This window comes from Hemicordylus capensis, chromosome 8 (assembly GCF_027244095.1).
Source record: "Hemicordylus capensis ecotype Gifberg chromosome 8, rHemCap1.1.pri, whole genome shotgun sequence".
Classification (NCBI taxonomy): domain Eukaryota; kingdom Metazoa; phylum Chordata; class Lepidosauria; order Squamata; family Cordylidae; genus Hemicordylus; species Hemicordylus capensis.
The window spans coordinates 25069668-25095046 of NC_069664.1; the positions used below are offsets into that span (position 1 = coordinate 25069668).

At 46.3% G+C, this 25379-nt stretch overlaps 1 protein-coding gene and 1 non-coding gene across 5 annotated transcripts in view; one reads left to right on the forward strand and one right to left on the reverse strand.

The window, feature by feature from the left end:
- LOC128333663 (opioid-binding protein/cell adhesion molecule-like) overlaps window positions 1–25379 on the reverse strand; it is a 718254-nt gene that overhangs the window by 353027 nt on the left and 339848 nt on the right. The window lies entirely within an intron of this gene.
- On the forward strand, window positions 20344–20424 carry TRNAV-UAC (transfer RNA valine (anticodon UAC)). Its single transcript has one exon. It is a non-coding gene; the product is annotated as a tRNA-Val (tRNA).

The window sequence follows — 25379 nt, forward strand, 5'->3', positions numbered from 1 at the left end:
AGAGTACTTTCCTTGCTGCTACACGTTTAATTAGACAACTCTTCCCGAGAAATTATTTATAGTTGAGTTCGGGAGCTATTGTTAGCCAAAATGTAAATAAGATTCAGAGAAGGAATTCCCAGGATGCCCCTGTAGCTGGTGAGCCACTGCTTGGATTTCATTAGCATTCATCCCAGCACTTACCTAACACAGATATTCACTCATATAGGGTGTGGGTACTGAGTAGGGGTGTAGTGGAGGGGGCACGTGCAGGGACAGAGTGCCGTCCTGGTACTTCTCAGCTTCTCTGGCTGAGAGAAGGTGTGGGCTGTCATGGAGAGCACCTGCACTCCTGAACTTGCAACTACATCACTGGTACTGAGTGGATTTTCTGGCTACTTAAAAAGAAAATAGAGAGAGAATGAGGAAGGTTTTCTAAATGAGTTCACATGTAAGACCCACTAAAGCAAACCAGGGAGATTGGGTGATACAGGACTCCCTAGCAGACACTAATTCGTCTTGAGCATAACTAGTAGAATTAGAAATATTTTCAAATGTTTCCTCCCAAGACAAAGAGATAGAATGTTAATGGCAGGATAAGTGATTGGAAGGAGGGATTAATGGTTGCCCACCTCCGCATAACTGGATTAGCAAGCAAGCTGTAATTTACCTGTCAATTAAAACAAAGGATTTTAAGACACACCAGAGAGATTTCCACAAGGATCAGTGTCCAGTTATCACACTGACAATGCTGAGCCCTGCAAATGATGAAAGCTCACAAGCGAAAAATCTGGGAGTGGATTCTGATCCTAGAATTCACAAAGACCAAAGGCAGGAAAGGGCAGTCAACTAAGCATCAGCGGTTAATCCTTTCTTCAGGTATGGAAGCCAATAGTTAATTCTTTCTTCCAGGAAACCAGATATGGCACCTTTTATATGATGGAGAGCTGGTTAATCACTATTGGGAATAATATTCTGAGATACTATTTATTATTCAAATGTATATCCCATCCTTCTTTCACTAAGATCAGGGTGACCCGAGAACACAGATGTGGGCTACACCAGTTTATCTTAACACTCCCTGCGAGGTTATTGACAAGGAATATTGGCTAGCCCAAGGTCACCCAGGAAGGAGAGCTGGTCTTGCAGTAGAAAGCATGAATTGTCCCCTTTGCTAAGCAGGGTCCTCACTGGTTTTCATTTGAATGGTAGGACTGGGAAAGACTCCTGCCTGAAACCCTGGAGAGCTGCTGCCAGTCAGTGTAGACCAGGCCTGCTCAACTTAGGCCCCCCAGCTGTTTTTGGACTACAACTCCCATAATCCCCAGCCACAGTGGCCAATAGCCAGGGATTATGGGAGTTGTAGGCCAACATCTGCAGGAGGGCCAAAGTTCAGCAGGCCTGGTGTAGACTATACTGAGCTAGATGGGTCAATGGTCTGACTCAGTATATGACAGCTTCCTATGTAACCCTGCCCCATTGAAGGTGAGGTGCAGGACACTAGATTCCAGAGCCTGTAGACAGCTGAGGAAATATTCCCTTCATATGGGAAAGGAACTCTGCAAATATTTAGGGGGCCCTACAGTGCTAACTGCCAGAACAAATTAAGGCCTGTATCAATATTAACAACTAGAATTATTCAGCACAGTTCACAGATTTTAACGCTCTGCAGTTAGGACAGATCAGGAAGCTAATCAGCTAATAGAACCCACAAGAAAACATGGGTTTGGGGTTGGGGGATGACACTTAAATGAGTTCCTCCAGTCCCATGCACATACATTTCAAACCCATCGTCCTAATAGCAACATTCAATAGAGCACCCTTTTTAGTCATTTTTGAAATATATAACAAGCATTTGTGCTAGCTCCATCTATGCATTTTTGTGGCTCCGTTACCATAGAATCTAAGAATTTCCCCAAGTATTTATGGCTTTAAGTCTCATAAACGTTCCCAGATTGTTGGGGAAAACTATTTTTAGTCTCTGTTTCCAACTGGGAAGTGATGCACAGGTTGACTAATGGGTAGGCTTTGGAAGTGCTCAGCTCTCCACCAGCTTTATTATCAGCATGTCATGGGTGCTGCCTACCTTGGGAGTCTCAGGGTCAAGTTAACATGAAACAGAAGTTCCATGTTTGGAACTTTCAACAGCATTTCCCCAAAAGGCAGTGACAGGAAGGGTGGGTGGGTGGGCTGGATAGGGACGATGGCATAGAAGGAAATAGTTAAATCTTCTCTTTCTTCCCCACTCAGTAGCCCTGATCCAAGTCTCTCCATGACTGCTTTTTGAAAAAGAAAAAGACATTGGTGTCCTGTCTCATCCTGTGAACAAGAGTTCACAAGGGAAGGCAGATTGAAGCACCATGGACAGCTCCCTGGAAGAAGTTGTTCCAACAGCAGTCACTGGTAGATTATGTGCTCAAGAGCTCAAGCTGCATACCCCCTGGGCTCTGCCTCTGGCCCAATATCTGGCACTGCTCCTCCTATTTGATCCTGCCTGACGTTGCAGGAGCAGGTATGGAGATAATAAGGAGTGCCACAGTGTGGGAGCAGCTGATTCTTCAGGGGGATCAGTTTCTGAGGGTGCAGTTTTGGGTTCTTTCCAGATCTGGGGTTCTTTCCAGCTTTGACCCAGTGTCAGGGCCTGGGGCTGGATCTAGTGTTTGTGCTGTCTCCTCAGGGTCAGACTCAGAGGTCACAAGAGTCAGGAATCCCAGGCACAAATCCCTACATCATGGATGGTTTGGCCCTCAAATGTAGCACAAGCGGTGGTGAATTTTTCTCACCAGACTCAGTAATCCAAACATGAATATGAATATGATGAATATTTATATACTGCTTTTCAACAAAAGTCCCCAAAGCAGTATACATATAAAAAAAATAAGATGGCTCCCTGTCCCCAAAGGGCTCACAACCTAAAAAAAGAAACATAAGATAGACACCAGCAACAGAGGGATGCCGTGCTGGCTATAAATAGGGCCAGGTCCTGCTAAATGAAGAGAATCACCACTTTTCAAAGGTGCCTCATTGCTCAGTTAGCAGGGGACACCTTTCACAATATACTTTAAAAAAAAAAGTGGATCCCACCCCCAAAAAATCCACTTTTCAAAAGCAACACCAGCATTTAAGAGCCTGATCTTTTAACGATTTCTGCTTGAGATTCTTACGGTAATAAAATATACAATGGCATGAGGCTTTGGGGAATGGGAAAGCAACAGAACTGATCCTCTGCCAGTTTCCATTTCGGCTTCCTCTTCACAAAGCAGACTGATTCCCTGCTCTGTGATCTTAGCTAAGAGAAGCTTAGCTCTCACTGGCCCAGCCCCCAGTTTGATGCCAGCAGCCCTTTCTTCGGCACAGCCAGACCCGATCAGACGCCATCATGCTTTCGGACGGGTCCCGCCAAGGGGATGTCTATTATTTTAAAGCTATAATTGATTCTAATTCATCACTTATCATGCTGTGACAGATTTTTATATAGTTTATTATCTCCACTGCAACACCAGGACCCACCGGGGCTGGCTCCTATTGTTCAGCATTTCCTGCTACTGCCTCAGCTATAGTGTTTCCTGTTATCTCTTTGATTAAGTTAGGGATTCTGGTATCTGCGGGTCCCCAGGTAACTGTCAGCATTCATAGCCTCCCCCTGCAAGATGGAAGCAGCCTCTCCTCTTTGACCTACCTGTCACACTTACTCTCCTTGCTTAGCTGATTAATTGGGGACTTTGACTCCCCAGGTTCTGTCGAGATGGTTATCAGGCTCTCCTTTCTTCAGGCACAAAGGAGACAAATTCCAACACCCTGAAGGGGTAAATCTGAAAAGATTCACAAACAGCACAGACTGCACTCTGAAACGCATGGTCAGAAAGCAGCGTAAGGGCAAGGAACTCCCCCCATCTCTGCCTTTGCAAGAATGACTGACCTTCTGCTCCCACAGAAAAAGTAGTTCAGACTTACACTACTGGTGAACCCCCAAGCCACATCTGGTGACTTGGTTAAACCTCGTGTCTGTGCGTGTGTGTGTGTGTGTGTGTGTTTGGTGTCTGCCAGAGACTACAATACTAGGGAGGTTGTCAAGCGCTCCGCAAGCTATAGTGCATGGTTTGTGGGCTGCATTCAGTTTGGTAGGTTGCACAGCAAAAACCCTGCTGGACCCACCCCAAAGGTATGTCTGGCCCAGAATCCTGCTAGCAACACTGGCCAACTGGATGCTTCCTGGAGGTCCACAAGCAAGGCAGGGTGCAAGTAGCAATCCTTTGCAGTTATTAACAGTATTTATACCAGGCCTGCTCAACTTTGACTCTCCTGCCAATGTTGGCCTACAACTCCCATAACCCCTGGCTACTGGCCACTGGGCTGGGGATTATGGGAGTTGTAGTCCAAAAACAGCTGCCGGGGGGAGGGGAGTTGAGCAGCCCTGATTTATACACTGCTTTTCAACAAATATGTCCCCAAGTCAGTTGACATAGAAAAAGAAAAAAGAGCCCCCAGTCTAAAAAAAACCACAACCACAACCCACAAAGGGGAACCCAGCAACACACCCTGGAGGGAGGGACGCTGTGCTGGGACTGGACAGGGGCAGTTGCTATCTTCCTGCTCAATATAAGAGAGAGCCACTGCTTCAAAGGGGGCCTCTTGTCCAGTAAGCAGGGCTTGCCCAGTTGGCTGTTGCACAACTGGGATTCAGTGCTTTGCCTTCTGCCGAACCACAAGATAGTCCAGAACCATCATCAAGACTTTGAGCCATTGATAGACTTATCCTCTGTGAATTTGTCAAATCCCTTTTTGAAGCCATCCAGGCTAGTGGCCGTTGCATCCTCTTGGAGCAGTATATCCCATAACGTCTGTGTTGTGCTGAGTAAGTCCTAGGGGTTTTGGTTTGCTTTTTGGTCTGTCCTCAATCTCCTGCATCTGAGAAACTATTACCTGCTTGCACATTCATGCTAGGACTGAGGCAAAATGGCCCACTCAATTTCACTGCCCCATTGGCAGGTGGCAAGATAGGGGGTGGGACTTCAGCAATTGCGGGGCGGGGGGGAGAGTGGGGTTTATGTGTAGTAGTGGTGACAGTACTGCTCCTCTCATGGCTGGTGGTAACCATTTCCCCTCCAGAAATCCACTGGGAACAATGTTATATCATCATTCCCAGGGGGCTTATGGGGGAAAATGGCTGCCTAGAGCAACCCAGAAGAGCAGCACTGCCGCTGGATAGTGGGAGATGCCACAGCCATCACAAAGCTAGTAGCATCATCCAAAAAAGTCAGCTGGGGAGAATTTTTCATGCAACTTCCCCCTGCCCACTGGCAGAACGTTTGGCTCAGCCTCAGTGCGTGCACATAACAGGGAACCAAAAAGCAGGAATTGGAGTAAGCAGATCTGATTGGCCCCAAACCTGTGAATTCGTCCTCAGATAAATAATAATCATCCTCATATAAATGGAGGCAGGGTGTGTTAGGTTACTAGATGGATTCAGATTATAACAGACTGAGACAAGAAAGATCAAATTAGAAACTGCACTTAAGATGAAGTATTATCAGATTAATCCTGGAAGAAAGACATAACGCAGTGGGCTCTCATGGGGCTTTGGCAAATTTAGCTTGGAAAGTGCTCTTCAAAAGCAGGAAGCCAGGGAACAGGGAGACACGGTGATTTACTTCAAGGGTGTTCCCCACCCCACTTGAAAACACAATTGCCTGCGGGAGGCTGGAAGAGTGAAACACATCCTAGTAAAGGTTTAATAACTCTTCTTTCAGACCACTGCCACCTTGTGTGCTGGGATAGGACCACCCACCCCAAGCTAGAAAGAGTCATATCTGATGAACCATCTGCTCCCACAGGGTAAAGGTAAAGTGTGCCTTCGAGTCAATGTCGGCTCCTGGCAACCACAAAGTCATGTGGTTGTCTTTGGTAGAATACAGGTGGGGTTTACCATTGCCATGTCCTGCGCAGTGTGAGATGATGCCTTTCAGCATCTTTCTGTATCGCTGCTGCCCGATAGAGGTGTTTCCCCTAGTCTGGGAAACATACCAGCGGGGATTCGAACCAGCAACCTCTGGCTTGCCCATCAAGTCATTTCCCCACTGCACCATTAGGTGGCTACTGTCAGTTTATTAAATCATTCTTGGAGACTCTTTTCTGGGTGCCTTTGCTGGCAGAGGTTGTGGGTGGTGCCTGCAGAAATAGTTTTCTTGGGTAGTGCACTGGAATGCCTGCCTGGTGCCATGGCTAATAACCTTCAGACCACAGACAAAGGCCTTTGGATTCACCCCAGCTTTCAGTGTTTCATTTGGTGCTGCTATACACTTCCAAGTTCCATCATTTGTTTTTATGTGGCTTAAAGTAGGGGTTTAGGCAATATAACTTGCATCCCCATGTAGAATCCAGGGGAAAGAGTAGTGGCATGCAAGGACAAGGCAGTGGGGTAGAATCAGGACAATATGTGCGGAGAGGCAAGAGCAGGCTCCTTTTCTGTGCTTTTCCTGCTGGCTGTGTATTAGCCCTGCCTCTCTTCCAGGAATGGAATACCAGTAACTCAGAATGGGAATACCCATTCAAGAATACCAGAATGGGAATGCCCATTCAAATGCTGGCCTGGATCAAGGAGTGAGTTAACCAAAAACATCACACCTCAGACATTGTTGGACAAAGGCAATTGTAGCTGGGAATTATGGGATCTGTAGTCCAACAACATCTTGTGTTGGGGGGGACATTTAAGAACTGTTGGCTTGAAGGTGGCCCTTACAATGTTATAAGTCCCCCAAAGTGCAACAACATAGAGACAGCAAGGCAGTGTTATAATTAGAGTGGGACAAGTTTAGGAGCTGGGTGCGCTCCTGTTTATGATTGCGTGCAAGAGAAATAGCAAGGCCAAAGAAGTGGTAGTCCAGGAGAGAGGAGCTGGATTGGACGGCAATTTCTCCTGCCTTGGTAAAGCGCTAGACCAGGCGCGGCTCGTGAACTCTCCTCCAGGGGGGCGGCGGGCGGCTTCTTTAAGGTAAACGGAGCTGGTGCTCCATGCCACCCAGCAGCCCCCGTGGCGGGGAATCGCCTCCACCACTCACCTGGCCGCTGGCGGGGGCTCACCTCCGCGGGAGCCAGGTGAGTGGCGGAGGTGATTCCCCACCACGGGGGCTGCTGGGCGGCATGGAGCACCAGCTCCATTTACCTTAAAGAAGCCGCCCGCCGCCTCCCTGGAGGAGAGTTCACGAGCCACGCCTGCGCTAGACCCAAGAGGTGGGTAGGCCATCACTGTCCGACTCAGCTTGTCTCTCCTAGATGATCACTACTTCCTCCCGGCTCTGACCTTGTTGTTTCCTGTGCACAATCACAATCATGCCACGGCTCCCAAACTAAGGTAGGACGCTAGTCCTACCCTAATTATAACCGTTTCAATTGCCTTAGTGCTTTACCTGTTCGGCGAGGCATGCAGGCAGCCTTTAGGCTTACTTGGTCGCAAGTGGTGCAGGTCTGTTTTAGAGCTCTGTGTAACCATGGAAACAGTTTCCTTGTTTTAAAGGTTTAACCTTAACCACTGGCGATCTTTCCACGGATGCCAGACACTAGTGTCTCAGCTAGGGTCGCCAGGTTTTCAACTGATCACTGTAGCTGTGCCTTTAACGGCAGAATGTTGTACACACAAAGCAGGTAGCAAACAGGATCACCATGCTGTGAAAGGTTCCACCAGCGGTTTTCTGCATATCAGGCTGCTGTTACTGACAGAAGAGCAAGTTGTTGTTGTTTTAATTTCTAGTCAGTTGGCGATCTTTGTCAAACCCACTGTGCCCCTATCTTCTTATCCAGAACGCTAAGCTAGATCCAATAACACAATATGCAGGGGCAGCCCTATCATGAGGTAAAGCAAGACACTCACCTCAGGTGGCAGATTATTGGGGTGCCTGCAGGGCAGTAAAATCACCACAGGAGCAGCTCTTTGGGACTGATTTGACCCTTGCAAACTTTGCAAGGAGTGCCTCTCCTTGCACTCCTTGCAAAGCTTGCAGTAAACACATGGAGAGGAGAGAAGGTTGCAGGCACCCTTCCCTCCTCCCCCTGCCAATCAGAATGGAGAGAGGGAGGAGCCTCCTCCCTCAACTCCATACTTGGAGAAGGCTGCCTCCAATTCTGTCTTCAGACTTAGAGCTGCCGAACGCAGAACTCAGGTAGGAGCAGAGGAACTCACAACAACTAAAAGGTTCAAATTGGAGTTTGGGTCAATTTTTGAACGGGACAGAGGTTCCATGCTTTAGGACATACAAGAAATCCAACCTCTGTCCTGTTTTCACTCCAGTTTCCCGTTACATGTGAATGTGGCGATTGCCTTTGCAACAGACAGATAGGCCTTGATATCACAGTCATAGGAACATAGGAAGCTGACCATAGGTCAATCTCTGTCAGTATAGTCTACACAGACTGGCAGTGGCTACTCCAAGGTTGCAGGCAGGAATCTCTCTCAGCCCTATCTTGGAGATGCCAGAGAAGGAACTTGAAACCTAGATGCAATTCCCAGAGCGGATCCATCCAGAGGGGAATTTCTGACAATGCTCAAACACATAGCCTCCCATTCAAATGCAGACTAGGGCAGACCCTGCTTAGCTAAGGGGACAAGTCATGCTTGCTACCACCAGACCAGCTCTCCTCTCAACTCTAAACAGTCAGAGTTTAGCTTCCGTATGGGGACTGATTCAGAGTGTCTGCCCTCCACATTCTGTGCTTCTGAATTTACAGAGAGGACAGTGGGTCCTGGGACTGGGCTGTGAATTGCTAAAAAGAGAAGCACCACATCCTCCCCCACACCATCCAGTGCCTTTTGCGAGTGACATTTCGCTCAGCACGCTTTGCCAGCCAGACCCCCACCACACACACACTCTTCTCCCCTAGGAATGGTGCCGCGGTTATCTCCTCTGCATCTAAAGCACATGCCGATTCAGTTTAGGGACAGTTAATTTCCAGTTCTTTCCAGATGGGTTGGAATAATATCCCCAGGTGGTAAATACATTATTAAGAAGGCAGTTTGGTGTGAAATTGGCTATTAAAATATAGATAAAGTTTAATATATTGAGCTCCTTGTCAGAAAAATCACTTTAGAGGGAGCTTATTATTTGTTTGATATTAAAGGAGTCACAGCTCCGCTCCAAGTGACAAATGGGAGGGGGAGGGGGCAAAGGAATGCCACTAGTAATGAACAAAAGCTTTTTAACATTTAAATTTAGGCTTCTGCATGATACCCCTTGCTGATCTGAGCAGCTCCGCACAATGGATCCCTCCGCAGCCACTAGGGGGAATGGAAAATTACCCAGCTGATGAGGCTGAGGGCTGGCTGTCACGCAAATCCTTCCCCCAAATCCGGAGACTTACAGTGAAAATGATTTTGCCCTTTAGAACTTTCCTGCACTGTGGGAAGTCTCTCAGAGGAAGCTCAGAGAATCGGTATCGTAATGCCCGAAAGGATTTTGTGCTAGTGTGATGCCTCTGGCAGTGACTGCTGGGATTGAGCCTCCTTAATATGTCACAGAGAGGTCACGGAAGTAGCAGAAGGTCTCTGGCTGCCATCAGAGACCCTGGGAAATTGTCTCCCTGGGTGAAAGATCATCCATGGGAAGGAGGGATCTGGAGCAGATTCGTGGCAATGGCAGAGTTAAATCCCCCCTGCCCCGATCCTCCACGCCATGGTCCTAATCTGATCACCTGCTAGTCCCTTGCATTCTTCATTAAGAACAGTTAAGCAGGTCAGCTCTAATAACATGTTTGAACATCTATTTGTTTACTTTTGCATCCCACTCTTCCTCCGAGGAGCAAGGAGCAATACAGGGTTGTTTTTATCCTCACAACAACCCTCTGAGGCAGGCTAGGCTGAGAGATATATGACTGGCCCAGAGACACCCAGTCAGTTTCATGGCTGAGTAAACTCAGGTCTCCCATCTCAGTCCAACACCCTAGCCACTACCCCAGGCTGGCTCTCTAATGTGTCCTTTGGCCCTAAGTGGGTGAGCATCATCACATGTTGTGGAAGTGATGTTTACCCAGCTGATGATGCTGAGGGCTGGCTGTCAAGCAAATCCTTCCCTCAAATCCAGAGACTTACAGTGAAAATTATTTTGCCCTTTAAAACTTTTCTGCACTGCGTGCAGTGTCTCAGAAAAAACTCAGAGAATCTGTATTGTAATGCCCGTTTGTGATCCCTTTGGGGACAGAGAGCCATTTTATTTATTTGTTCATTTGATTGTTTATATCTGTGTAAACTGCTTTGGGAACTTCTGTTGAAAAGGGTATATAAATATTTGTCATATTTGTATTTGTAAGTGAACTCCATAATTCAGTAGAACATTGGGTGAAGACGCCTTTTCTCTTGCCCCTCCCATCTTGTCCATCCTGATTCTCCTGCCAATCCATTTCACTTAATGACCCCAAATTCTATTATTAGGAGAGGAGAAAAGAAAATCCCTTTCTCCACATTCTCTAGCTCCTGCATTATTTTCTAAACCTCTCTTGTGTTCTCACTTAATAACCTTTCACCCGAACAAAACTGCCTCATCTCTTTAGACTTTCTTTGTAGTGGAAGGTGAAATAAAAAGTTGGCTCATGCTAGCTACTTTTTTCCTCATCTTTTCCAGTTCTATGACAGCCTTTTTGAGATGGGACAATTGGAACCATCAGTATCCCAACAGGCATCTTTGTCGTCTACTACTACTACTACTACTACTACTACTACTACTTCTACTTACATCCAGCAGAATATTGTTATTCGCAGAACTGCTATTCACGGTTCCATGTATCCATTAGATGTCTTATTGAGACCCGTTTCCAGTATCCGTGGATACTAATGGGTTAAAACCCATGCATCTGCAGTTCCTAGAGCACAGGAAGTGACTGCTGAGGTCAGTTCCAGCAATTCCAGCTTCCATGCAAGCATGCAGGTGCTCTTCCCAAAGTGGCCCCATCTCCTAAGGGGAATCTCTTCCAGTGCTCACGCATCAGATTTCCCATTCATATGCAACCAGGGTGGACCCTGCTTATCAAAGGGGACAAGTCATGCTTGCTACCACAAGACCAAAAGGTGGGTGGCGGCAGCAGCCACTGGAGGGATGCTGTGCTGAGCTGGGAATAGGGCCAGTTGCTCTCTCCCTGCATAATATAAAGAAATCATTATTCTGGAAGGTGCCTCTTTGCCCAGTTAGCAAGGGGGATTGGCATAAATTATGACACTGCCCTGGTAATGCCTAGCATGGAATGGCTTTCTGGTCAAGGCCAGACTCAACCTGGTGACTTTGCACCTCAATTTCTTAGCCACCACCGTACAACCCAATGTGGCAAGCAGCACCGATTGCCCTTGGGCACAGGATGAAAAACGAAGCGCCGGTTCTCCCTTTGTTCCTCCTGCACACCGTCAAGGAAGAAAATAAATTCCATCTCTTCCTGCGGCTCAGCAGAGGTCTTTATTTAGGTCTCATATTACTAAGACTTCATTAGTTTTACAAAATATACTACAGAACATTTACTAGCAGGCTATGAAGTGTCATAAATAATTAAAACTAAATTATACTTGTCAGGGAAATGAACGAAGTGCATTTTTTTCAATACATTATCCTTGCTTTTGGGGGGATTTCTTTATATTGTTTGATCACTTGTAAAGTCACACAGGTCTCCCCCCGCCCACTTCTCCTTTCTTCCCCAGCGACGCAGCACTTTCTGGTTGTTGTATATTAACGGAATGGTCCCAGGGGACTCATTCTTATCTTACAAGCATTGTCGGAAGTTAGGAAGGAACAGTACAGAGTATACACAAGTGGTATGAAGTCAACAATGCAAGCAAAATGCTCAGCAAAATGCTAAGAAGTGAGTGTGTAAGATCTTCTGTCTGATGGCCATCTACCCCCATAATGAAGGTGCTAAGACAGCACATCATGGTTTAATAAAAATTAATTAAAAACTTTTTAAAAAATCACCCCCAAGAGACACTTATTGAAAATTACTATAATATCCTACAATATTACTACACAGTTCTAAAACAGACCCCCTAGAGCATTTCATGTGAGAGAGATGAAAATAAACAAAGGAGTTGACATCCAGAGCAACTGAGCACGGACATACCAGGAAGATGTGTCCATGCTGTGGACAGCTTTCCTAGATGTGTAGCATCAGGCATGTAGTGGGATGGGGGAAAGAGAATTTCAGTGTTTTGTCCTGATTCCAGAAGTGCCCCATGTCACCTGAAAATATATCCCTGAAGGTTGCACAGCCCTCAGGGACATATTTGCCTGTGATACAGAGTAGATCCAGAGTCAGAGCAAAGTGCTGAAGTTCTCTGTGTTTATGAGGACAACAGTAGAGGGACTAGATAGGCCTTGAGCTTACTCCAGCAGGGCTGTTCTTATGTTCTTATGATGTCAACTTCTTAAAAATTTTTTTAAAAAGAACACAACTATGGATTATGTGAATTTTTATCAAATGTTGGGACTCAAAGGCAGCAGTTTAAACTCTCTCACCAATTTTGCTCTCGGATATTACATTCTTAAGAGCCTTGAATGAATATTGCTTTAGAGTTTTCTGACACTCTTGAAGGGTACAGAAATGATCCTAGATTGGGATGTTAATCTTGAGAAATTTTGTGAGTCCTATACAGAGAAAGCTCACAGGGTCATCCAGTGAAACTGATTAGCTGTACATTCATGACAGACAAAAAGAAGTACTTCTTCACCAAACACACAATTAACATTTGAAATTTGCTACTGCAAGACATGGCAATGGCAATTAGTATAGAAAGCTTTAAAGGGAGATTCAACAAAGTAGTGTTAACAACAAGCCCAAATGAATGGGATTTGAAGAGGAAAAAGTAATCTGGTTGAAAGATAAGGTCTTGACAAACACATTTGCAGATCTGTCCCAAATGCTTTAGGACCCACTGTTCCGAACACCTGGAGTTGGTAACTTTGGTCCCCTCCACCCCCCATTAAAACAAAAAGTTGCTTCAACAACTTCCACTCTCAGTTCCCACCCAGGATGCAAACGTCTCTTTTTAGGAACTGAAGGGATTCAGAGTATATCATCTCCTTTAATCTCCCCTTTGTGTCGAATGGTTGTGATGTTTTATTAATAGTCCTGTTCTCTTTTTATTGTAACTCCAATCCTGCCTGTTATTTGGGATTGACAGCATAGCATAAGAAACGGAACAGGGGGAGCAAAAGGCAGAGGTTATTAATAGGTGAGAGAGGGAGAGAGACAGAAACTCTCTGAGCTCCCGGGCTGGGCTTCTAACTTTGCCATTGACCTTGGGCAAATAGTCAAGGACTGTGCACCCTTGGGAACTTCCAAACGCAGTGGGTTTTCAAGTGTCAGTTGTGCTGCACCTCTATGCTGATTGCTGTTAGTCCAAAAGGCATTGTGGAGTCTAGCCAGATCAGCAAAAATTCAGAATTGCCAACCGTAACGCAAACCCTCATCCTAATTGAAGCCTCTTCCTGTAGTCAGATGTGAGTTTTATGGATCGAAAGGTGACCAGTGTGAACGGAGCAGATTGTGCCCATTTTCTGTGGGGATGAAGTGTCTTGCATGAGTGCATCTGATCCCTAAAATAGGTGACTGTAGATCAAGAACATGGCTGTGCAGTCTAAGAGATGTGGTGGTGGTGGTGATGCCATGCCCCCAAAGAAGTTTTGAAGTACCATTAGTACCTTTAAAGAGGCATCCCAGAGAGAAAATGTTACCGTAGTGGGTGACTTGGATCACCCTCACATAGACTGGGCAAATACATGTTCCGGTCTGGACAAAGAGGCAACATTTCTAGCTACTGTAAACAACAGTGTCCTAGAACAGCTGGGAGATTGGGGACAGACAAAAGGAAGTACTTCTTTAAACAAATGCAGTTCAACTAGGGCATTTTAATTTTGGTGATGGCCATTTTTTTTTCTTGTTTGTGATGGCCACCACCATGTGCTGATGGCTACCAATCTAGATGGTTTTAGAAGGGGATTGGGCAAATTCATGGCGGATAGGGCTATTGGTGGCTAGTAGCCTTGGCAGCTCTATACTTTCATCAAGACCAGAGGTAGCGTGCATGCCCCTGAACACCAGGTGCTAGGGAGCACCAAGGGAGGGGTGGTTTCCCTCTTCTCCCCCACTTGCTGGCTTCCCAATTGTCCTGGTTGGCCGCTGTGTGAGTAAGGGTGCTGGACTGGATGCGTTTGGGCCTGATCCAACACGGCTTCTCTTGTTTTGTGGCTGCTTGCATTTGAACATTCCACACCCTCTGCCAAGGTAAGAAGAGGGGGGCCATGGGGATCTGAAGGACCTTTTCCAGGGAGGCAAAGCCAGCAATCCTATACCCCCTCCCTAGGAGTATGTCCCATTGAATTAAATGGGAAGTGGCTCAATGCGGGGGGGACAACTGCCCCTCTCCCCCCCCCGGGACGCCCATGAGGGGGGTCCCACCTAATCATTTGCCACCAGTTACTGGCTGGGTGTGACCCTGCCCAGTGGGCCAGGGCAAGCAACAGCAATGCTTTGTGCTGACTCTGGCCCTGTCCCCAGGACCCCTACCCACAGGAAGCCACTGCCAGGGAGGGTAAGTGTGTTTGCAACCAAAGGCAGAAGGGGATCAAAGCTGCCGAAGCAGCGTTCAAAGAGACTCCGGAGAGAGGTAGCAGCAGACCTGGCAGCAGGCTTCCCCCGAACATCTCATTAGAGTCACTTTCACACATCATTTGAAAAGCCCGCTGACAGTGTCCTTTCTTTAACAAAGTAAATATTGTATAAATTAAATAGCCCTTAAGGGAGGGGGGAAAACACACACACACACAGCCCTTTGTCATATTAATTCTGCTTCATGTTGCCTCTCTGCCCCCAAGGGATACGACACAGGAAAAGCAATTTCTTTTCCAGGCTCAGTGACTGCTGGTTCAGGAGGATGGTGCAGTTCTGAGTTACAGAAATCCCTTCGTCATGCAGAAGTGGAACAGAGGAAGCTGCCGTCTACTGAGTCAGTCACTTGGTTCATCTAGCTCAGTACACACAGACTGGTAGCAGCTCTCCAAGATTTCAGGCAGCAGTCTCTTCCAGCCCTACCTGGATTTGCAGCCAGGGAGTGAAGCTGGGACCTTCTGCATGCAAGCAGATGCTTTCCCACTGAGTTATGGCCTCATTCCCTAAGGGGAATATCTTACAGCTGACAGTGCACAGGTTTAGTCACCCATCCAATTACAAACCTAGGCAAATTCTGCTTAGCAAGGGGGGCAGTTCATGCTGGCTACCGCAAGGCAAGCTCATGAAGCAGGGTGTTGTATTTTCCTCTGTAGCCACCTAATGGCGCAGTGGGGAAATGGCTTGACAACCTAGTCAGAAGTTGCCGGTTCGAATCCCCACTGGTATGTTTCCCAGACTATGGGAAACACTTATATCGGGCAGGAGTGATATAGGAAGATGCTGAAAGGCACCATCTCATACTGAATGGGAGATGGCAATGGTAAACCCTTCTTGTATTCCACCAAAGACAACCACAGGGCTCTGTGGTCACCAGGAGTCGATACTGACTCGAGGGCACAACATTACTTTACTTTAAACTGCTTTGGGGACTTTGGTTGAAAAGCGGTATATAAATATTCATTGTATTTGTATTTGTCATATTCCTGTAACCACAACCAGATTTCCCCTGACACACATAAAACATCTATTTGGGGCAGCAGAGGTTGCTCTCTTGGGGGTTTGTGGCCAGGAATATTTTCAGGTTCTTTCTTTTTCTTTCTTCCAGTCTCTTTGCCCCTTTCCCTTTGATCATGGTTTTAAGAAGTGGCCCTCCTCCCTGCTCTCCACTGCCCCTCCCAAAGCTGCCCGTGGCCCGCCTCTGTGAATGGCCTAGCTTGAGCCGCGGGATTGATTTAACCTCCGCTATCTCCCCGATTAGCCCAGCCACAGTGCAGATACTTGCCTCTTATCAGCCTATTAAAGAGTCAAAGAATGCTGTTACCAGTTTTTTATCTACAAAATGCACACAAAGCCCTGCTGATTATTCTATTAATTTGTTAATGAACCTGTCTGCCAGACAGATTTTCTGCTCTTTTTGGAAGGAAGGAGGAGGGAATTGAATCTTTACAGTGGCCCAAAGCACCTGGCTCAAAGGGCTCTTCTGATCAGAACTTTATTGGGCCTGGGGAAAAAGAAAAGAACAGCCCTTGCTATGGAAGAATCATGTGGACACACATGTGCTGTATTTGAAGTGGTAGCAATGCTATGCAGCAGGACAGATGTTCTTTTTCCAACCATAAGCACTAGCAACCCGGTGACATCTGAACATCTGCCTTCTACCTTCTTCAATGGTCTAGTCAGACCATTGGTCCATCTAGCTCAGTATTAGCCCCTGCTAACTAAGCAAAGAGGCATCTTTCAAAGGGGTGGTTCCCTTATATTTAGCAAGGGAGAGCAACTGGCCCTATCCAACCACAGGACAGCATCCCTCCAGTGGCTGTTGCTGGTATCTGCCTTATGTTTCTTTTTAGATTGTGAGCCCTTTGGGGACAGGGGGCCATCTTATTTGTGTATTATTAATTTTTCTATGTAAACCGCTTTGAGAACCCCTTTGAGAACTTTGGTTGGCATGCGGTATATAAATATTGTAGTAGTAGTAGTAGTAGTAGTAGTAGTAGTAGTAGTAGTAGTAGTATTGTCTATTGAAACAAAACTCAGAATTGTCTACCGGCAGCCGCTTCTCCAAGGTTTCAGAGAGGAGTTTCTCTCAGCCCTACCTTGGAGATGCCATGATGGAGGGAACATCCATTTTATATGCAAGCATGCAGGTGTTATACTGCAGACACATTATGTGAAGACCCAGCTTCCTTGAGAGGTCCATAATGCTGGGGAAAGTGGAAGGAAAGAGAAGAAGAGGACGTCCAGCAGCAAGGCGATGGACTCGATTACGACAGCAATGAATGCACCACTGAGAGACCTTAAAGGCCAAGTTGGAGACAGATCATCCTGGAGAGAATCTATCTATGTGGTCGCTAAGAGTCGACACCGACTTGACGGCACTTAATCAATCAATCAATCAATCAGTCAATGCAAGTGTTATTCACAGAGAAGCTCCATCCCTTAAGGGGAATATCTTACAGTTCACGCGCGTACACACACACACTCACACAATTTCCCATTCAAATGCAAAATAGGGCAGGCTCTGCTTAGCAACGGGGACAATTCCTGCTTGCTAACATAAGACCAGCTATCCTCCCTCTTCTGGGGACTTCAGTACTCCAATAACCATTTCAGGGACATTCCAGAATACACATATTTTTCAGAAAGGAGCAAACACATTTGCAATAAATAATTTACTGGTTCCAATCCACTTCAAGTAAGGTCCCCCACCCCTCCGCCATATTTCCAAGAAGACAAACATTATCACCTTGTTTTTAATTCTGTTTTTCTAAAACATCGTAAATAAAGAGCCATTCATAACACTTTCTTCTTTTTCTGGTGCAGCTTTAAGATATTTTTCTTGGGCCACTAAATTAGTATTGGTTTATGTCATGCCTAAAATTTTGAGGAAGAGAAGGAGGAGTGGGTATAAGAAGCAGAAATAGCTGTCAGTATAAAGTTCACTAACAGAGATGGTGAACCTTCAGTGTTTTAATTTTTCCTTCAGTTTCTTATAGAAGTTAAACAATGTTCTTGTTGCATTTAACAATTACAGTAAAGGTTGCTCTTGGAGTAGCCCTCCTTGCTTCATCTAGTAGCAACATTCCAGAATTCTATGGGGTGAAAAAGTTAATAAGCCCGTTTCCCCCCCTTCTACTCTGAAATGTCAGCTTTGCACACATAACTAGAGCAAAACTATATGAAAGAAGGTCTGCCTAAAAAGGCCCTGTGTTTTACAGACATTTCTGTCTTCCTTCTTCTGTTGCTTCCTGCTTCTGTTCAGTCTTTCACATCTTTTAAATGCTTCCTTTTCAATGTAATATATTGGTGGTGATGGTGGTGAGGGATTGCAGAATGCCTAATAATTTAGAAAGCTGTCAATTGCACAATAAATTAGATGCTTAACCCCAGTGCACTCTGGGAGGATGAATACATTATGGACAAAAGTAAGCTGTCATCACACCCACATGCGGCTTTGTTTACTGTGTGTGCCTACAAGCTCCTGCTGTCACAGCAGCGCACAACACTGGATGGTGAAAGACCCGAGACAGAGGGTTTCCTGGCAGTCTCCATCAGATAAGTCTCATATGCCACACGGACAGAGTCTAAAATGTCATCATGCTGCACGTGAAGAATGAAGAGCCATAGGGAAGGAAGATCCCAGGCCTGAAAGGAGGGGTACAGATCCAGCCATCCCATGTGGAAAGGCACGTTGGCTATGAAACACAGGGGATCATGTTGATATTTTTGCTATGCAAGCTGTTTTGAGAACTTCTTTTGTTGAAAAGTGGTAAATAAACAAACAAATCTAATCAGAGCTGTTCATGTTACTGTGGCACCAAGCTGTAGATATCCTTTAAAAAGAAAAGAAAAGAAAAGAGCACACCAGCTTGTGTTGCAAAGAGGAATCAGGAAGGTGGCTTGGCTTTGTCCATCTCCCAAGTAATTTTACCTCTTGGGGAAGCAAAATGCAAATGCCGTGGGGACCTTTTATAGATTGTCTTCTCCATCCGCATGAATGTATTATGTATTCGTTTATTACATGTTTATCCAGCCCTTCCCACAGAGTGGTATATGTGAGGGCTGTTCACACAACTAAAAACAAGTGTCCTACCCAGCTTTTGATTATGTGAGAGCAAACAGCTAAGTAGGAGGAGGGAGACGGTATTGTGTGGGAGACAGGAGCTGGACAGGATGGCTTTTCCTGCTCCCTTGGTCAAATGCTGGGTACAAAGCTGTGTAAGACAGTGGTGTCCTCTTTCACACACAGTCACTTCTCCCTCCTCTTACTTAATGGTTTTCTCAGACAGGGTCAGAAAATCAGGAGCCTGCATAGTTCCCAAAGCTGGGTAGGATGCTTGTCCTACCTTGTTTTCACTCATGGGAGCAGCCCTGTGGTCTTCTCTCATGTTCATCTTCACCACATCTCTTTGAGGTAGGTTAGACAGAGAGAGTAAGGACATCCAGTGAGCTTCATAGTTGAGTGGGATTTCAACCCCGGACGCCCTGGTCCTGGACTGACACTCTAACCTAGGGGTGTGTGCACAGAACTGGTTTTTCCGAATCTGAACTGGATTTGAACTGGACTGTCCCCCATAGGACCAGGCCATAGCTTGGTTCGAATCTGAAGTGGTTCACGCCCAGTTCAAAGCCCCTACTGCACGGTGCAATTGCTTTAAAATTCATACTCACGGCAGCTGTGGCTGTGGGGGTGGCAGTGGCTCCCCTGACCCCCACCATCCTCCCCATGAGTCCCAAGGGCCGGTCTGGGTCTTCCCCAGCCCATTTCAGCTTTCTTTGGGAAGGCCTCTGTGCGTGCGAGGCGCACCCAAGTGAAAGACAATCCAATGACTGAGCAGGTCTGCCTGCAAAAATCCAGAGGTCGGGCAATCTCTTTGTGGAAGCCAGACTTTGTTTCCTCTCTTCTGCTCCGGCACCTTCCCCCTATCCAGCTTCAGTTTGATATTTGAGACTAAAGGTTAATTAATTGTGGCTGTGAGAAAAGGAAAAGGCCGTGGTTGCAAAGATGAATATTTATTGGCTAACTTAAGGATGGAACTCTGCGTGCCTCAAGATTTTGGTCTTCACCCGGGTTACAGCCTAAAACAGCTATATGTAACTCCAAGCCTTACCAGAGATATGGGGAGTTGAACCTGGGATCTTCTCTGCGCAAAGCAGATGCTTTGCCAATAAGCTACAACCCATCCCAGCCAGGCCATTGAAAGGTTACTGGTTTTTGAATGTCCCCTAAAAATTGCCTGCAAAAAGAAAACCTGTACATCCGGTACAAAGGTTCTAGTCAATTTCTCTCCATACTATGCTGCTTTTCTGCTTACAGGGAATTTTTATTTAAGTTATGTAGGGGAGCATTCAGGCATGCAATATCCCCTACCCTCATGGTCTGATACAGTGTATGTGTGTGTGTGTGTGTGTGTGTGTGTGTGTGTGTGTGTGTGTGTGTATATTAACCATTTCAGCGCTCTGCCAGCTCATTCTGCAAATGTGTCATTCCCTATAATGAGCTTGTCCTTGAATTTTCTGCTGCTCAGGAAGTAGGTAGGGAAACAATATTCTCTTGGTAAGGATGACCTTTTCATCCTTGGCTGTGCTGAAGTCATTCTTCTTGCACTTGGTTGGGTGCAAGGGATAGAGAGTAACTATGCTAATTAACCATGGTCTTGTGGTAACTAAGGAGGGTTCACTTTGGTTGCATTTGGATGTGTGACGACATGTGAGCACTAAGATATTCCCCTTGGGGATGGGGCCATAGCTCAGTGGAAGAGCATCTGCTTTACATGCAGAAGGTCCCAGGTTCGATCCCTGGCAGCATCTCCAGGTAGGGCTGGGAGAGCCTCCTGCCTGGGAAAACCTCTGCCAGTCAGTGTAGACAAGACTGAGCCAGATGGACCAAGGTTCTCACTCAGTATAAGGCAGGTCCCTATGTTCCTAAGCATGACAAAGCTACAATCAATGAGCAGTCTTGCATGCCTAATTGAGTCAAACTCCAATAATGTTGAGTTGATTTGTGTCTAGGGAGGAGGAGATGTTTAAAGGACCATGCGGGGGAAAGCTCAGGTGGAGTTATTCCGATAATGGGAAATTTGTGACCCGGTCTTGCAATGCAATCATACTGCCCAGGACACCTTCCCAGGATGCCAGACGTACTGCCCAGGACACCTGGCTCTCTTAGCGGGCAAGACACCAAACAGCAGAGAAAGCCCAGCAAGATGGTGATGGTCACAATGCAGCCAAGAACAACGAACCGCCAAATATTTCCTAGTAGCAAACTGACAAATATTCCCAAAGAAGCTTTGTGGGAGGGCTGCCTGCCAAAGGGAGCCATCTCTGCTTCAAAGCCTCCCTATCCTTGCCAAGTCCAAATAGATTTCTAACACAACTCTACGGAGACACTCCAAATGGCTATCCACTCAAACCTTCTGCTGCAGAAGCAAGAGGGGCCCATCAGCTGAGCTTTTTTAGCTATTAGGGCAGGTACTTGAGCGGTCATAGGCTACAAAGGTGTGGTAAGGCATCATGCCAACAGCGGGAGTCAGTGCACAAAGTGAATAGATTTCACTTCGAGATGTCTTCTGAGGGCACCACATGGATATGCTCCAATTTTCCCCGGTGGTGTAGTCACAAGTGCAGGCACTCTCCATGACAGCCCCCAGAGCCACGCTCACCTCAACAGTAACACTCTATAGTCACACAAACACCCAACGGCCACACACCCTATTTAGACAGTTGCAATAATTCTGGGGGTTCTGTTACAAAAGGTCAAGGCAAGTGTCCTAATCCTCCAGAGCTTCAACCTCTGGAAATCTGCTACATGACGGCCACAAATCACAGCAAATGATACTCAACACAGAGATGCCAATCTTCATGACAACTATATGGCTGTGATAGTGAGAGGGGAAATGCCCGGATCGTTCCCAGCCCACACACTGCTTCCTGACTGACCTCCTTCCTTCTTTGTCCTGTCCAACCACTGTCCAAGAGGAGGAAAAGATGGAAGCAAGCTACCTGGCTTGTCTCCCTGCCTTCCATGGACAAATGAGAAAGAGTCAGGAAGGGAGTGGGTGGCATGGGTGAGCAATTTCTGATTCAGTATAATTTATTGTATTTGTTTGATTTCTATACCACCCTTCCAAAAATGGATCAGAGCAGTTTACACAGAGAAATAATAAATAAATAAGACGGATCCCTGTCTCCAAAGGGCTCACAATCTAAAAAGAAAGATAAGATAGACACCAGCAACAGTCACTGGAGGTCCTGTGCTGGAGGGTGGATAGGGCCAGTTACTCTACCCTTGCTCAATAAAGAAGGAAGCCCTGGCACCCAGTTACCCCTCCTCTCTGCAGTCAGCGAGACTTCAGAGAGGGAGCTCTCCATTTCATCTAAATTCAGATGGGAAGAGGGGGTGCAGAACCGCAAGTCCATTGGACACGAGGTTCCACATTATGTCTGAAGGCAGCCATTGTTTCCTATGGGAAAATAGGTTCAGAGTTAAGATGTTTTGATTTAAGACACAGATGCTTTGATTTAAGACACAGATTTCAGGAACCAATGGTGTCTTCAGTCTGAGAACTTCCTGACCAGAATTTGTCCCTAAGATGATTTAAAATAACTTCTCTGTCCAAAAGGAGGAAAGTGGGTTTCCTAGTTTCACAAGTAAATGACACCCTGGAGCCCTATGGGAAGACGAGGAGACCGGCTGTGTTCAGTTGAGTGATAAGGTTATGAAGCAGAGGCAACCTTTTTTTAAAAAAAGAGCAAACTGAGGGCCATCTGGTGGGCTCCCCGACATATCCTCCGACACTCAACGCAAGCACACACCTTCTCGGCTCTTTCCTAATAATTAACTATTTAAAATTCTAACAGCGCTAATCGCAGTGGCAGCAAGGCCTGTGTTCTCATTACCCAGAATCAATTCCTGTTGAATATTCACCTCCAGGGGTGGATGCAGCCAGAATGAGCTGATGATTCTTCCCCTCGCTTTGCTGGAGCTAATGAGTAGCTGCGGCGGCGGCGAAGTCACTCTTCCATAATCAGTCAAAATAACAAGAAACAGCACCTTCCAGGGACACAGGGGTATTCTCCATAAATATACATAGACAACCAGTCAGGCCAATGGACACCCCATCTCAATGAGGCCTGTGGGACTGTGAGCAGACGGAAAAACCTGCCGCCCAATAATTGGTTTAGAAGTCTGTGCAGTGCCTCACGCTCACTCAGGAGTCTCGTTGGAGACTTCGGAAGAATGATATGTGAAGAAACACCACCCTAGAGCTTTGCAGGTTCACTTGCGCAACCTAGCCAATAATACTGGATGGGTCTTTTAGGGAATGCATGCTGCTCTTCTGAAGCCAGGTGAAGGAGGCAGCGCATGTCTCAATGATCTCACTAGGTGCCGAGGATGGCCCTGGTTTTCTAGTATATATCCCTGGAGAAGCGCTAACTGCACCTGTTTTTGCTTTTGGAGAAGATTCCGCAGATGCTGCCTCCAGGCTCAGAGAGGTAGGATTCCTCTGAATATCGGTTGCAGGAGAGCAAGGGAAGGAAAGTGGGCTTGCCTTCATCTCCGGCTTGTGGGCTTCCCAGAGGCACCTGATGGGCCATTGTGGGAAACAGGATGCTGGACTAGACAGGTCTTGGGCCTGATCCAGCAGGACTGTTCTTATAGATTCATATACCTTTTTATTAGTATCTGCCTGTTGCTATTTTCCATGTTTCAATCTTGCCTTCGTGTCATGCAGAAGCTCAGAAACTGACATCTCTAGTTCAAATCCTGCTTCTGCCATGAACTCACTTGCCACCTTAGGAAGGGCACTCTCTACCACCCTCAACCACCCCATCTACTATATGGGGATAATAATACTTCCGGCAACTGCAGTAAAATAATGCGTTAGAAGATAGTGCATGGGAAGCACTATGAATATAGTGCTCTGTGCATATAGTGCTCATTGAGTTCAGTATGAATATGGTGAACTCTAAAACACCACATAAAGTCGGGCATTATTATTAAGTTACAATGCTGATGGGGAGAAGTCCCATAAATTCCTTCCTGCTCCAGTTAAAGAGGTGAATGGGAAATAGTGATCGTTCTGCACAAAGCGGGCCAGTTTTTCAGGCTCAATGTGCCTTCTCTGGAGCAATGTTCCCCTCTGCATGAGGAGCTGCACTAACCTTTGAGACAAAGGCAAATGTTTCCACTTCGGAATCCCTCTCTGAGCAGGCTAATAGATTATGCAAAGCATTTACTAGGAAGTTAAGCCAACATTTCACAACCAGAAGCATTCTGGGTTATACGTCCTCCCCTTTGGGAGACAGAAATTCAGCAAGTCAAGTTTACCTATCACCACATTTTCATGCGCTAGAAAACTGCAAGTGTTGGATTTTGGCCTCCCCTGCAACAGTTAAGAGCACCACAGTCCTATACCGAAACACAGCACAGGGTCCCGCCTAAGTCAGTAATGAATAAGCACCATAGAAATAAATGAGACAAGCCAGGCATGACTAACCTGAATCCTGTTCATTTCAATGGGACATAGCCATGACCAACTTAGTCTGGATTGTGCCCATTATTTTCAGCATTACGCATGTCTATGAAATTAAAAGCAACCTTTTAACAAGTTGATGCCAGCATCTAACTCCATCACTTCACTGCACGTGGTCTCACAGGTTTGAAAACTAGGCATGCACAATGCTTGCAAAAAAAGACACAAACAATCTCACCGGGAAGTTTCTTCCATGTATCAAATTGCATTAAGCTCAAGTAGACATCATCATGCTTTTTTTTTTCCTTTTTGAAGTGTAGTGATCTAAATGCCGTGCACAGAGGAACCAATCTGGATCTTAAATGGCCATTGGCTATACTTTATGAAATGCAGTCAGAGCATTTGTGATATTCTTGTCCACTTCGAGCATCCTGTTCTACTGGGACAAAGATTTGTGTGACGGTGCCTCTGCTAACTGAGCAAAGAGACACCTTTTTAAAAGTGGTGATTCTCTTTAGTGAGCGGGGGGGATGAGCAACTGGCCCTATCCATCCCCAGCATAGCATCCCTCCAGTGGCTGTAGAGGGTGTCTATCTTATGTTTCTTTTTTAGATTGTGAGCCCTTTGGGGACAGGGAGCCACCTTTATTTATTTATTTATTTATATTTCCCTATGTAAACTGCTTTGGTAGCTTTTGTTGAAAAGTGGTATATAAATATTTGTAGTGATGGTGGAGCAATCAGTGACGGAGAGACAGCTTAAATGTGGAGGTAGAAGCGGGCAGCACACACTTGCTGAAAGTCCAAACCAGAGGCAACATGGATTCCCCTATAACTGGTCTGGCTCAATGTCTTTCTGACCCTGCCACCAATCATAGATGCCATCTGCTCTGCCACTAGTAAAAAAGGAAAGCGGCCCAAAATATCCCTGTCCCTGAAGGACACGCAATCGCTGGCAAGATCAGACATTAAGAAGTGCAACCACATGCAAGGGAGGGAGAGCCCTTTTGATCGTGACAGAGCACCAAACATAAGTCAGAGATCTTTAAGGCGAAGCGATCCATGCTAAATTACACAGTTCAGGAACCCGTGGTATTGGTGATCACTGCTCCGGCAGCCATAAATACTAGAGCAGACAATGACTGGCCTGATGGGGAAGGAGGGGTGAAGGGATGGAGATAAATTAGCATGCACAATGCAGGCCCTCCCATGGCAAGGCGTAATTAAAGGCCTCCTTTCTGTCTGCCCAATCTCTTCTCTTCTGCCTGCCATCTGAGTGAGAGGAAGAGCTTGC